Here is a 14,660-nt window from a genome sequence, read left to right as displayed (position 1 = left end):
GGAACCCTAGAGCTGAAAGTGTTCCTAGAGAGCATCTAGTCAGTCCTATCTGCTTCACATTTGAGCTACAGAGGGAGGGAAGGCATTACCCAAAGTCACACAGCGAGTGAGTGACAAAGCAGGGACTTTATTTCACGTCTCCTGCATCCCAGCGCAGTGCTCTCTCTTCCATGAAGTGACCGTAACACAGTTTCCATGCTTTTCAGCTAAGCAGATTTGAAATTAGATGTGTAGCATGGACAGTTTGCCAGTAACTGAAGAGTTCTGAGTAAATTCAGTATTTTGGAACATGGTGTTTTGTAACTGCAACAGATAACAGGGATTAAGAAAGTTGACATTGATCTCTCTTTACTTTAAATTGGTAATTATCTGTAGGGCTCATCCATCATGTGAAGGCAGCCTAGAATTAAACCCTTGCCTGACACAAGGAAAATTATTGCTCTGTAGCTGATAGTTTTCTCCTGCAGTGCTAGGTGGAAAGGGCGCTGAGATTTTTCTCCGTCTATGGGATGTTATAAGAATAGTAAACTTACTGAAGTGCTACTTGGACCAACAGCATCAGTGTCATTTGGAAATGTAAAATCCGAGGCTCCGCTTCAGACCTTCTGAATCAGAATCTCAATAAACTCAATAAAGTCCCATGGCTATTTTTTAGGCAGCTCACCCATGTTACAGCATGATGAGAAAACAAAGGCAGGTGAACACTGGGTGGAGACACATCCATCTATGCAGAGTATGTTTTCTAGAATTAGTTTCTACTTGTAGATTTTTCATTTCTCTATGGACTGGATAGAATTCTGTTACATTTCTCATATTTCTATAACCAAAGAGTTCCCAGCCCCAGGCGATTCCTCATTTGGGCTGAAATTGTATTGAACAAGAATGAAACAACAAAAGCACTTGAAATGCCCCCTTAGAATGCCTTAGAATCAAATTTGACCCAGAATTGGGAGAAATGTAAACCTTTCTCTCATTCAAGTCCAGATCCTCCTGTGGTGTCACCATCCTCTCACAGGGACATGGCTGGATGGCTAATTATGGTTTTCTCCATTGTTTCCAGTCTGGATTTTACAACCCGCTTAAGGATTGTTGACTTCTGGTCATGGCTGACTATTTCTCTTTCCTTCTGCCAAAAGGCTAAAGCTTCCTGCTTTCCTATAATCTCCTGCATATGAATTTTTTGCTCTTGATGGAGCTACTAAGCTGAATAAACTGCCATCTTAAGTCAAACATCAACATTAATGGTTATTTCATGTTGTAAGTATTCTTTAAAACAAAACAGAACAAAACAAGACGGTCTTATCCCTGGTTCCCAGAGGATTTGAATATATATTTGCTTATCTCATGTTGCCCAAATGTTTCTGGGCCTCACCAGCCTGGGGCTGGTAATGGGATTACATTTATATCTGTACCCAAATTATAATACTTTGAGCTCAAACAAGAATAAATCCTCCTCTCCTCTTGGCCATCAATTACTTTCAGGTGGTCCCTAAGGGGTTCCTCCCAGGTATGCACAAACCAGGCAGTCAGCTGTGGTTTCCACGCAGCCTCCTCTGTCCTAGCTTGCCCTGTTGCAAAGCATCCTCCCCAATAACTAGACAAAAGCACTCAGGTATATGAATGAATAAAAAAAGATACTTGGGGAGTAGGTAATAACTAGTGTTATCTGAACTTCAGCTCAGATAATGCCAAATGCAAAGTACCACCTTCAGCTACGTTATAGTTAACGCTTGATTATGTGTGATGATAAAAGGAGAGGGGCAGTGGCCTTGTTTCTACCTTTTCCAAATCTACATATTTTCTTGAAGCAACTTCAGCTATGCATTCAGCAGAGACCTAGCCTTGCTCTTCCATGCTGTCTCTAGAATGACAATTCTGGGGGCCCTGCAACAGACCAAGCATCTGGGTTGTGCTGAGAATGGGAACAACATGACAGTTTTTATTGGCTAACAGAATCTTAGCACAGTATCTGACATACTGTAGGCACCTAGTATTTGCTGAACAAATGAGGGAATCACTCCATGCATGTACTATCCATGTTTCCAGGGCACTGCCAAGCATCAATTGTTTAGACACGAAGAGCTGACTGTTCCTGAAACCAGTGGGTGGGTAGAAGAGGGAAAGGGAATGGGTGACGCCATATTTCTTAGTTTTCTGCCTCATTCCCATAATGAGCCTCTGACTTAGGAGTTGGGATGCCAGCAGGGCCTATTTTTACTTCTTTTATGCTGTTTTCTTATTTTACACATTACTCTTTCTGTTCTTATCAACCTCTGTGGTTTAAAATACCGGACTCTTTAAATCGTGATGCATATAAAATTCTGTGTCTTCACGTCTCCAATCTCCTATTGAAAACCTCCACTTGGACACCTTCATTTGATTCCTTAAACTGGAAGCCAAAAAGGACCCAATCATCCTCTCTAAGTGCTTCTTCGTCCTCAGTTTCCTATGCACCGGCAAGTGTCCCCACCCACCCAGTTGCCCAAGATTGAAAACAGCTTCATCCTTTACCTCTTCCTCTCCCTTACTAGCAGTATTCAACCAATTTTCAAAAATCATTGAGTCTTTCTCAAATCTATTCACTTCTTCCTGATTCCTTTACCTATCTGCTGTCATCAGGGTTGCCTCATGCAGCTGTGCGGTTGCAAAGTGGGTGTTATACAACCTGTGGGCACAAGATTTGTACTGTCGTCTATTTAGAAGTCGCCCTTCGTGAGTGTCCTGACTACAGTCTGCACAGCCTCCACAGCAGCTGCAATCATCAGCTATCTCTTCTGTCCATCAGCTTGAAGGATTTTTCAGAATGGTAAATCTAACCAGTTTCCTCCTACCTGCTTTAGTAGGAGCTTGCTTGGGCTTCAGTAACAAAGTACCACAGACTGAGTAACTTCAACAACAAGTATTTATTTCTCACAGTTCTGAAGGCTGGAAATCCCAGATCAAGGTTGACTTGGTTTCACTCCGAGGCCTCTCTCCTTGGCTTGTAGACATCTGTCTTCTCCTTGCATCTTCCCGTGATCTTTCCTCTGTGTGCCCAGCCCTCGTGTCTCTTCCTCTTCTTATAAGGACATCAGCCGTGTTGGATTAGAGCTGACTTTAAGGACTTCATTTTAACTTAATTACCTCTTTACATACCCTCTCTCCAAATACAGTCGCATTCTGAACTACTGAGCATTAGAGCTTCAATGTATGAATTTTGGAAGGAGGGGATGCAATTCAGCACATAAAACCCTTGGGATAAAATCCAACCTCCTTAATACGGCTTTCAAGGCCCTTCATGATGGGGCCACTCCTCCCGCTCTGGCCCAGCCGTCACCCCTCCCTCTAACACTCTATGCTCCATTGCTCTGTCCAGTTCCTTCAGGCTCTATCCTATCTCCTGCCTGGCTTTTGCAAATGCAGTTGCCTTTGCCTGGAACACTGTTCCTTCTTCCTGCTCTCCAGTTCACCTGAGAAATGACTGCTCATCCTTCAAGCCTAACGTTAGATGTTCCACCTAGCTTGGCAAGCCTTTCAAGTGCCCGGGTATCTATGTTCCAAGGTGCCTCTCTTTTGATATCCTGTGAAATCTTACATTTTCACCAATTACAGTACTTTATGCACTGCTTTATAATTACCAGATGACTTGTCGGCAACCCTCAGAGGATAAGTCATTATGTTTGTGAGGAAGGCTCTTGAAACCCATAAAGTCTGTGAGAATCACAGAAATAAAATTTGAAATATGGCCCAAGAGAATGGGAGGCCCTCGGCGGAGGAGGGGGGAAGTGACGTGGGCAGTTGTGTCACTAGGGCCTCTGAAGTCGCCTTCATCTGCCTTTGCTTAATCTCCATGAGCTTAAAAGCTGCTGGGAACTCAATTATGTGGTATTTACATTCTTATAGATCCAAATTACAGCCTGGAAGCCATCCAGCAAATTCATTTCTGGGTAAGACAAGCATATGAAAAGATTGCATTATGTGGATACATGTCCAAAATATTACAATAAATATCAGTTACATCTGCATTCAAATACTAAGCTATTTATTCCAAATATGGTAGTGCTATGATTATGTGATAAACATGAAATAGGCAAAATGGTTATTTACATTTTGTCTTCAGTTTTCCAACAGCAGTGTTTAAGTTTAGTGATTCTGTATTTTCTCTTATCAGCTGGCTGTCATTTTCTCTGAAAATCGTATTATAAATAACCAACCCAGCAAGAAATAATGTTTCGTGCTGTTAAATTATTCTCTCTCGCTCTCTCTCTTTTTCTTTTTATTTCTATCAAGATTCTCATCTATACCTTTCTGTCTTGAATGGACTGACCTGAGCGGAGACAAGATATGTTGGGTCATAGATAAAGTAAAGATATATTTATTTAAATGTATCACAGAAGAAAGAGACAAAGTTTCTGTGATGCCAATGTTTGAAGGCACAGGTACACGACCAAGAAACCCCTGATTCCAACTCACAACACCAGAGGTCTGAGAATTGCACCTGACCAATGCCTTCCTTCAGGAATGTTTTAAACTTTAATTATTTTTTATCCTATAAGTAATACATGTTTGTTTTAAAATTAGAATATAAAAATAAGAAAAAACAAATCACCAACTTAAAAAATATTTAAATAGGATCATTGCTATGTTATAATTTGTTTTTTCTTATTATTTAATTTTCATAAATATGCTTCTATAATATCATTTTACTTTTAAATAAGTTTATCCTTCGTTGTATAATGTGAATAGTCTTTGTAAACAATTATACACATTGAATCTGAAAGTCTTTAGGTCTCTTACCCCAATCTAACTCCTTAGGTATATACCTTTTGAAAAAATGTCTCGATATTTTGAGTAAACTTTTTATTTGGGGATAATTTTGGATTTTCATAACAGCTGCAAGGATAGTACAATAAAGAGAGTTCCCACATGCCCCTTACCCAGTTTCCTCCATTGTTCACACCTTACATTATTGTGGTGCATTGTCAAAACCAAGGAATTGACGTTGGTGCATTATTCTTAACTAAACTCCAGAGTGCATTTGGATTTCATCAGTTTTCTGTTGACGTCCTCTGTCGCAGGATCCAGCACAGGGCGCCACGCTGCATTTAGCTGTCAAGTCTTCCCAGCCTCCTCAGGTCTGCAGCAGTTTCTTAGTCATTTCTTGTTTTTCGTGACCTTGACAGTCCTGAGGAGTACTGGCCTGGGGAGGGGATACTTATTTTCAGCCATTTATTAATATTCTTTCATGATGCAAGTTAAAAGTACTAAACACAGCAAGATAGAGAATTTTAATATAAATGACTTATACTATGCTCGTGTTTTATTTAAAATTGTGATGACATTCTGTATCGACATATTACTTTTTAAAAAAAGGTTTCATAGTATTCCATCATGGAAACTAAGTCTTAATTACAGTTATGCACCGCAAAATGACGTTTTGGTTAATGACAGAGCATATACAACAGTGGTCCCATAAGATTAGTACCATATAGCCTAGGTGTGTGACAGGCTATACCATCTAGGTTTGTGTAAGTTCGCCCTGTGATGTCCTCAAAACAATGAAATCGCCTAACAATGCATTTCTCAGAACATATCCTCGTCATTAAGTGACGCGTGACCTTATGAACCAGCCCCAGATGACAGATGTCTCAACTTTCTATGTTGAGAGTGCCAATTATGCTGCAGTGGGCATCCTTGATCTAAATCTCTAGGCATCGATAATTTTCTAAGGATAACTATTAGAAGTTGTCAAAGACTTTTCTCTAAAAAATTATCTACATGGCTCACCAGCTCTCCAAAAAGTTCTTGTGTATTTACATCGCCAGCATTCATGTACACAACTGCATATTCCTGCCCAAGGCTTTCTCTAACCGGGAGTGTTGTTGCTTTTCATCCTTGACAATTTGATAGATGAAAAGTAGCTGGTTACATGTGGGGCTGAATTTTCTTCACATCTATTAGCCATATGTCTTTCTTCTTTTTAAAATATCCTGTTTATAGTCACTACTACATTAGGGTGGGTAGAGAAGAAGGGGACACAGCATCTTTTTCCTAATTCACCTATAAAATCTCTTTCTGTATTTAAGATAGTAACCCTTTAACCTGATATATTGAACTTATTTTCCTTAAGTTACTGTTTTCCTTATTTTGTCTATGGTATTTTTTATAAAGGGACATTTTAAGTTTTTTAATGCAAGCAACAGTCATGTTTCCCATTATAATTTCTGCTGTAAGTACTATAGTCATAAAGCCTTTTCTCGTAATATAGGTCTGTTGCTATTTACCTGTCTTTCCTCTGAAATTTTCATGTTTCTTTATTTCTCTAAATATTTAACCCATCTGTGGTTTATTTTGGTTTGAAATTGGGTTCTAACTTTGTTTTTCCACACAGTTAGCCAGCTGTTTCAACACTATTTAATGAACAACCCAATCTTTCCCCACTGATCTGAAGATCTATTTTAACACTCCATATTAAGGGACTGGAAGTGGACCATCTGTTAAGGATCCAGGAGAGGCTTCCAACCAGAGAAGTAGGAATCAACAATAGTCACAAACCCTTCCAATTCTATTTCCATGACCATATCCAGTTAAATTATCATTTTTTATTGAAAGACATAGTCCAAGCCAAATCCAAAGACATATTTCTACCCCTGCTCTGTCGAGATCTTCTATCTCTTCTGTTCTGTGCCGTCTTCCAGGGAGCAGAGGTACCTGAGCTGCATCAGGCAACAACTCTCTGCCAAATTGTACATATTCTCTTGAATGTGTTTTATTAAAAACTTCCCCAAGCTTCATGGGAAACTTCCTACTTTTGCCATTTCTGTACATTTCTGCATAGAGAAACTCTATTCCCCAAATTAAGAAATCCACCACAAGTTACTAAGTACGTAACAGTTTATAAGCTTAGCTGCAACTTCATTGTCTTACTTGAAGAATTAAAACTTACCTCTCTGATAATAATAATCTACAGACTAGGCATTGGACTAAAATTTTTAAATTTTACTCAGTTCTAGGATTGGGTACAATTATTGTCCCCCAATTTACAGATGAGAGATGGAGGAACAGAGAGGTTAAGTAACTTGCTGACTATTGCATAGCTCTAAGTGATGGAGTGAGAATTCCAACTCCATCACAGCCATCGCTTTCATCTGAACCTGAAGGTTGATACATCTGATGGTACCAATGTAGGGTTCCTTATATGGCCTCTGATTCCTGGACTGAAGGATTTTAGTACCTACCAGTGACAGCTTCCTGACCATTGTCGTTGGTTTCACTATTGAGGTGTCTTCTTTTTAGTTAGTGAAACGAAATCAATAAGGACTCCAAATCTTAAGTTGAGTGGGCTCAATAAATCGCATTGCTAAGCCCTTGCTCCAACTGAACAAAAATAATGTCAATAGAGTTCTCTTGGGTTCTCAGGGTTTATATCTGCTGTATTTCCCCTGTGGATTGTACCATCTACCATGAATGATGGCAGCTGACATGGAGCCAATGATTCCTCACATCTCTGTTCCTCTGGATCTCTCTGTGTTCCTTTCTGTCAGCTCACGGTAAGAAGTTTAGTGTGATTCATTACCTGTTCAGTTGTTAATTTTCAGAATATATCAATTATAATAGGATATAGTCATCTTGTGTTCAGAGTGCTTAAGCAGAGTGCTTAAGTCCTTTCTGCACACTCCCTGAGCTTACAGATTAGGAAACCGAAGTTGGTCAACGTTAATTATGTGTCCCCGGGCACACAGCTGTTAGCAGCAGAGAGTGATGGAACCCTCAGATCTCCAGAACCCCAGGCTTTGCTCTTTGTCCAACAGCTTGCTACCTTCAGTTGTACAACCAATCCCGCTTTTTGATGATGTTTTTGCAGTCGTTGCACGGCTGACTCAGGTTTCATGTAACCAAACCCAGCTTGAAAGCGCTCTCCCCGTCGCATCCACAACGTGCCTGCGAGAGAGTTTATGGTAGAGATATGTGTACTCGACATCGACCTTCTAATCTTTTCTCAGTATTAAGACATACAATTTATAGTGTCACACCCCTGCAATGTAGGGATCAGAGCCTGAATAGTTTGAAAGTACATCCCCTAACTCCTTTTAATGGTCAGATGTCACAGATGCTTTCTACAGGGCCTGCAAAACACAATTCTTGCATATTTTGGTTGTCACTACATTCGATTGCTGTACTCTACAAAATATGCTTTTAATTTTCTACATAAAAATACAATGTACAAACTGCAGTTGGCTGACTCGGCATCCATTTCTAGGCCCTTCTCTCTTGCCATCATCTACTCTAGGGTCTGGAAATTTGTTTACTTATTCCTTGGCTCTCCTTGAGTTTAGGTTGGCCATGTGAGATGTAAGCAAGTCTGCTGAAGGGGGTTTCTGGGAAAGAGTCCTGATAAGAAGAGGGTATCGATGGACTCTTTTCCTCCTTCTATCTACCTGGAGTGTTGATGTGATTCCTCGAGGTGCAACAGCCATCTTGTAACAATGAAGCAACAAGCTTAAAAAAGAAAACCAAAATGCTACGGATGGCAGAATAAAAAGCTAAAAAGAGCTTGCCTCTCAGATGACAGCACTAAGCAGTGGAAATTGTCTCCAAGAAATAGAGATCCCGAACATCCACTTATTGTTTTATTTTAAATGTAAAAGCATGCTTTTAAAAAGACATTTTGAAAAGAGAAAAATATAAAGATGAAAAATAAAAATTAATCATAGTTCCAATACTTAAATTTCAAGTGCTGATATTTCAATGTGTTTTCTTAATATGCCATTTCTATAAACATTTTAACCTATTAAAATAGCATCAGTATCTAATCTGCTTTGTAATATGCTTTTTGTTTTTTACTTGGTGATGAATTATGAGCATTTTTTCCATGGCATTAAATATTCTTGTACAACATCGTTTATAATAAACATATGGTTTTCTTTTCTGTGGATATGCCAATATTTATTTAACCAATTGTTCATTGTTGGGATCTTTAGTCTTATACTACTTTTTACTATTGTTAATACGTACATTATTAGCTCTCTTGTCCATGAATCTTTATGTTAATCTTCTTTCTCTTGGGATAAATTCTCCAAAATGGAATGATTTGGTCAAAAGGAATCATGATCTTTGTGACTTTTGATACTTATTGGAAAATCTTCTGCCAAGAAGGTTGTGTTAATGTGGTTCCCACCACAATTGGTTTTATCAGTTAGTACCTAGCTCAGAGCACCCGCCTGAAGTTTTGTTACTTTCATTTTATTTAAAGGGCCCAAAAGGAGCCAAACTAAACCAAACCAAAACCCAAAGGAATTAATTTGTTTCATTTTCCTTTCTCCAATTACTTGAGAAGGCGAGCATTTTTCCATATTTGTTAGCTACTATGTTCTTTATGCAAATGATCTCTTTGAGCCTTTTTGTAATTGTTTCTTAACTATAGTACTCATATTTCTCTTAATGATTTATAAGAATTATTTGTATTTTAGACAGCCATCATTTGTGTGTAGAATGTTACAAATTTATTACTATCTGATTATATAATGTGCTTATGTTCTTCCCATATATAGCAGTACTTTAAAAATTAATTAAATCTACAATTAATCTATCTGGAATGTATTTTGAATTATTATATGTGCAGAGATATAATTCTGCTTTTTCCAGTTAGGTAGATAATTTCTCAATGCTTGCTAAAGAATTCTGTTTTTTAAAGTAGTTTTTATCTATTTGACTGCTCTGTTTATTCCTGCTATATTTAACACTTCCACATTTTACGCTGTTTAATTATTATAGTTTGGACATCCACTTCCAAGAAGATGGAGTAAACATACATCTTCCTATTCCTCCTGCTAAGTACAACTAAAAATCCTGGATATTGTATACAAAAGAAACATAAGAAGACTCTCAAAGATGCAAGGAAGGTGGACTGGCTAGGGGTCTCAAGATCCAAGCAACAACATGCTGGTGAGTCCTCTGAGTTTTCTATTTTCCTCATATATTCCATACTTGGAAGTGAAGAAATCAGTAACCATGAAACACCAACAGGTGCAGACAAAAAAGACCCCAACAAAAGCCTGTTCTCTCCAGCCAGGGACCAGGAAAGGGTATATCTTGCAAGATGGAAAACTTTTAGAACATAATGACTCACTCCAGCCAAACACCACAGAGAAAACCTGGGGCTACACACGCCATCCTCCAGCAAAGACCAAGTGGAGAACCCAGAATTTCATCATGGCCAGGTTCTAACAGGATGCCCTAATGCTCCTGCCAGGTGGGGTCAGAAGAAGCCCAGCAGAGAGTCAGGACTTCATCACCACTCAGTGGTAACAAGGTGACCCAACCCCCTCCCCATTAAGTGAGTGGAGGCCACATGGGAAGTACTAATGAGGGGTTCTACCCTCTTTTTGCTGTGTCAGGGGGGATCTAATAGGAGCCTCAACTCCCACCCCCACCCAACAGTAAAAGGAATCCGTCCCCTGGTCCCCAGATGTCAGTGTAGGCTGAGTGGAGAAGCTAGACCTTCCAAGCCCACTCATGTGGAAAAAATAAGGTGGCACCCCCTTCACTCACCAGAATGGTGCCGGAGAAGGATTTAAATAAGATACAGTATTATGACATGATACCAAATATCCTGGTCTCAATTAAAAAATCACTCATCATACCCAGAACACAGAAAGTTACAACAAGACAATAGGATACCTCAGCAAAGAAATATAAGATATAAAGGAAAACCAAATGGAACTTTTAGAACTAAAATATACAGTAACCAAAATGTAAAACTGAACAGATGAGCTCAACAGCAGAATTGAGAGGAGAGAAGACAGAATCAGAGAACTTGAAGATAGGACAATAGAAATATCCAGTCCAAACAAAGGACGGGAAAGTTGACTTAGGAAAAAAAAAAAAGGACACAGCCTCAGGGACATGCAGGACTATAACAATAGATGTAAGTCCCAGGAGACGAGAAAGAGAATGGGAGTGCAAAAGTACTTGAAAACATAATGGCTAAAAACTTACCAAATTGGCAAAAAAAAAAAAAAAAAAGGAATAAATGAGTAGATGCAAGAAATCCACTGCAAGACACATTATAGTCAAACTTCTAAAAACTAAAGACAGAAACATTTTTAAAAGCAGACTGGGAGAAATGACGCATTAGCCATAGGGGAAAAGCAATTTGAATGATGGTAGATTTCTCATCAGAAACCACAGAGGTCAGAAGGAAGTGGCACAATAATTCTCATATATTGAAAGAAAGAGGAAAAACAGTCAACCCAGAATTCTATATGCAGAGAAAATATTCCTCAGGAATAAAGAGAAAATCAAGACATTATGAAATGAAAGAGAGCTAAGAGAATTTGTCACCAGCAGATCTACCCTAAAACAACGGCTTAATGAAGTTATCTGAACATAAAGGAAAGAATAAAAGAGAGACTGAAAATATCAGAAAGCATACGGAAGCAAAAATATAGGCAAGCACAATACATTTTTTTCCTCCTTTTAGGTTTTCCAAATTATGTTTTTTGACAGTTGAAGCAAAAAGCTGTGACACTGTCTAATATGGTTCTCAATGTATGTAGAGGAAATATTCAAGAAAATTATATTATAAATGGGGGAGAGTAAAGGGATGTAAGGAGAGAGAAGATTTCTGCACTTCATCAGAATTGGTCAAGGGCAACATGAACAGTAAACAGTATAAGTTATGTATATAAAATGTAATAACTAAAGAAACAACTATCAAAGCTGTATAAAGAGAGACATTAAAAACTATTGTAGGGGTCAGCTCGGTGGTGCAGTGGTTAAGTTCGCACGTTCCGCTTCTTGACGGCCCGGAGTTCACCAGTTCAGATCCCAGGTGCGGACATGGCACTGCTTGGCATGCCATGCTGTGGTAGGCATCCCACGTATAAAGAAGAGAAAAATGGGCATGGGTGTTAGCTCAGGGCCAGGCTTCCTCAGCAAAAAAGAGGAGGACCGGCAGTAGTTAGCTCAAGGTTAATCTTCCTCAAAAATAAAAAAAAATTGTAGACAAATCAAATGGAATTCTAAAAAAATGCTCAACTATCACAGGAGAGCAGGAAAAAGAAAACAGAAAAATGAAAAAAAAGAGATAAACAGACGACAAAATAAAAGTAAAATAGCATACTCAATCCTTAACATATCAATAATTAAAATTATGTTAAAAGCAAATGATCTAAATACACAATTAAGGACAGAACAGTTGAAAACAAAAAGAAAATAATGACCCAACTTGATGCTGTCTACAAGAAACTCACTTCAAACCTAATGATATGTGCAAGTTGAGAGTGAAAGGATGGGAAAGGGTATATCATTCAGCATTAATCCAGACAGGCAGGAGGAGCTACGATAATGTCAGATAAAGTAGACTTCAGAGCAGAAGAAATTACCAGGGACGGAGAGGAAAATCATGTGATGATTAAAGGGTCAGTCTGCCAGGAAGATCGAGCAATCCTAAATGTGTAGGCACCATATGCCAGAAATGGAAAATACGCAAAGGAAAAACTGAGAACTGAAATGACAACAAAACAGATCCATGAGTACAGTTGGAGACTTAACACCTTTCTTCCAAAAACTGATGGAACAAGTAGACAGAAAATCAACAATGATGTGAAAGAACTTAACTGCACCATCAACCAGCAGGATCTAGTTGAGATTTATAGAACACGCCACCTAAAACAGCAGAATGCACGTTCTTTCCCAGTGCCCACAGAACACACACCAAGATAGACTATCTCCTGGGCCATAATACAGATCACAAAAATTTAAAAGAATTGAAATTATTCAGAATCTATTCTCCAGCTACAATGGACTCAAATTAGAAATCAAGAATAGAAAGATACCAGAAAAATCTCCGATGCTTGAAGCATCACCAACACACTTCTAAATAATCCATGAGTCAAAGGAGAGCTCTCAAGGAAAGTTTAAAAAGTGACATTGAACTGAATGACAATGAACATACATTATAACAAAATTTGTGAGACACAGCCAAAGCAGTGCTGAGAGAGAAACTTACAGTACTAAAGGCACACATTAGAAAAGAGGAAGTCTCAAATCAATAATCTAAGCTTGGACTTTAAGAACCTAAAAAAGAAGAGGAAAATAAACCCAAAGCTAGCAGAAGGAAGAAAATAATAAAAAGCATAAATCAGAGAAATTGGAAACAAAAAAAATAGAGAATAAAAAAGCTGGTTCTTTGATAAGATGAATAAAATTGGCATACCTCAACAAGACTGGAGGAGACATACAAAGAGAAGACACAGGGCCAGCCCTGTGGCCTAGGGGCTAAGTTCAGTTCATTCCGCTTCAGCAACCCAGGTTCGCAGGTTTGGATCCAGGGTGTGGACCTACACCACTCATCAGCCATGCTGTGGCAACAACTCACATACAAAATAGAGGTCGATTGGCACAGCTTAGCTCAGGATGACTCTTCCTCAGGCAAAAAGAGGAAGATTGGCAACTGATGTTAGCCCAGGGTGAATCTTCCTCAGCAAAAAGAAAAAAAAAAGAGAAGACACAAATTACTAACACTGGGAATGAAACAGGAGATATCACTGCAGCCGCTGTAGACATGGAGAAGACAATAACAGAGCACTATGAGCAACTCTACACATGTGAATTTGACAACTTGGAGGAAAGGCACCAACTCCTTGAAAAATACAAACTACCACCACTCACCCAGTATTAAATGGATAATTCAAATAGCCTGTAACTATTGAGGAAATTGAATTTGTAATTATAAACCTCCTGAAAAATAAATCTCAGACAGATATTTCATTGGAGAAGTCGACCAAATATCTAAGGAAGAATTACCACTAATCGTACCCAATCTTTTCCAGAAAATAGAAAATGAGAAAACCCCTCCCAACTCATTTACAAAACCTGACAATAACAGTACAAAAAAGAAAACTACAGACAAACATCCCTCATGACTATAGATGTAAATATTCTTAACAAAATATTAGCAAATAGAATTCAGCAACATATAAAAAGAACTATATACCATGACCAAGTGGAGTTTGCTCCAGGGATGCAAGGCTGGTTCAATACTCAAAAATCAATCAGGGGCCGGCCCCATGGCCGAGTGGTTAAGTTCACGAGCTCCGCTTTGGTGGCCCAGGGTTTCGCTGGTTTGGATCCTGGGCGTGGACATGGCACCGCTCATCAAGCCATGCTGAGGCCGTGTCCCACATAGCACAACCAGAGGCACTCACAACTAGAATATACAACTATGTACTGGGGGGCTTTGGGGAGAATAGAAAAAAAAAGATTGGCAACAGTTGTTAGCTCACATGCCAATCTTTAAATTAAAAAAAATTAAAAGATCAATCAATGTAACCCACCATGTTGAAAGGCTAAAGAAGCAATATGACCATGTTGGTTGATACGGTAAAAACGCTTGACAAACTCCAAACCCATTCATGACAAAAACTCTCAGGAAACCAGAAATAGAGAGGAACTTCCTCAATTTGATAAAGAACACCCATAAAAAACCTACAGCTAACATCAAACTTTACGGTTTAAGACTATTTCCCCCCTAAGACTGGGAACGAGGGGAGGATGCCCACTCTAACCACTGCTACTGAACGTAGTAAGAAAATGGAAATTCTAGCTGATCAAATAAGTCAAGAAAATAAAATAAAAAGCAGTCAGTTGGAAAGGAAGATGTAAGGCTGTCCCTATTT

At 38.8% G+C, this 14,660-nt stretch overlaps 1 long non-coding RNA gene across 1 annotated transcript in view; it reads right to left on the bottom strand.

Moving 5' to 3' along the window:
* Positions 1-4,824: 4,824 nt before the first annotated feature.
* The window catches only part of LOC139073966 (uncharacterized), a 47,724-nt gene continuing 37,888 nt past the window's right edge, over positions 4,825-14,660 (bottom strand). Inside the window, exon 3 of the long non-coding RNA XR_011523205.1 lies at positions 4,825-5,179. This is a non-coding gene — a long non-coding RNA (uncharacterized lncRNA). The remainder of the gene's footprint in view (positions 5,180-14,660) is intronic.

This window comes from Equus przewalskii, chromosome 10 (assembly GCF_037783145.1).
Source record: "Equus przewalskii isolate Varuska chromosome 10, EquPr2, whole genome shotgun sequence".
NCBI lineage: Eukaryota > Metazoa > Chordata > Mammalia > Perissodactyla > Equidae > Equus > Equus przewalskii.
Note: the sequence above shows the minus strand (reverse complement) of the source record. Positions and strands in the feature narration are given on the sequence as shown.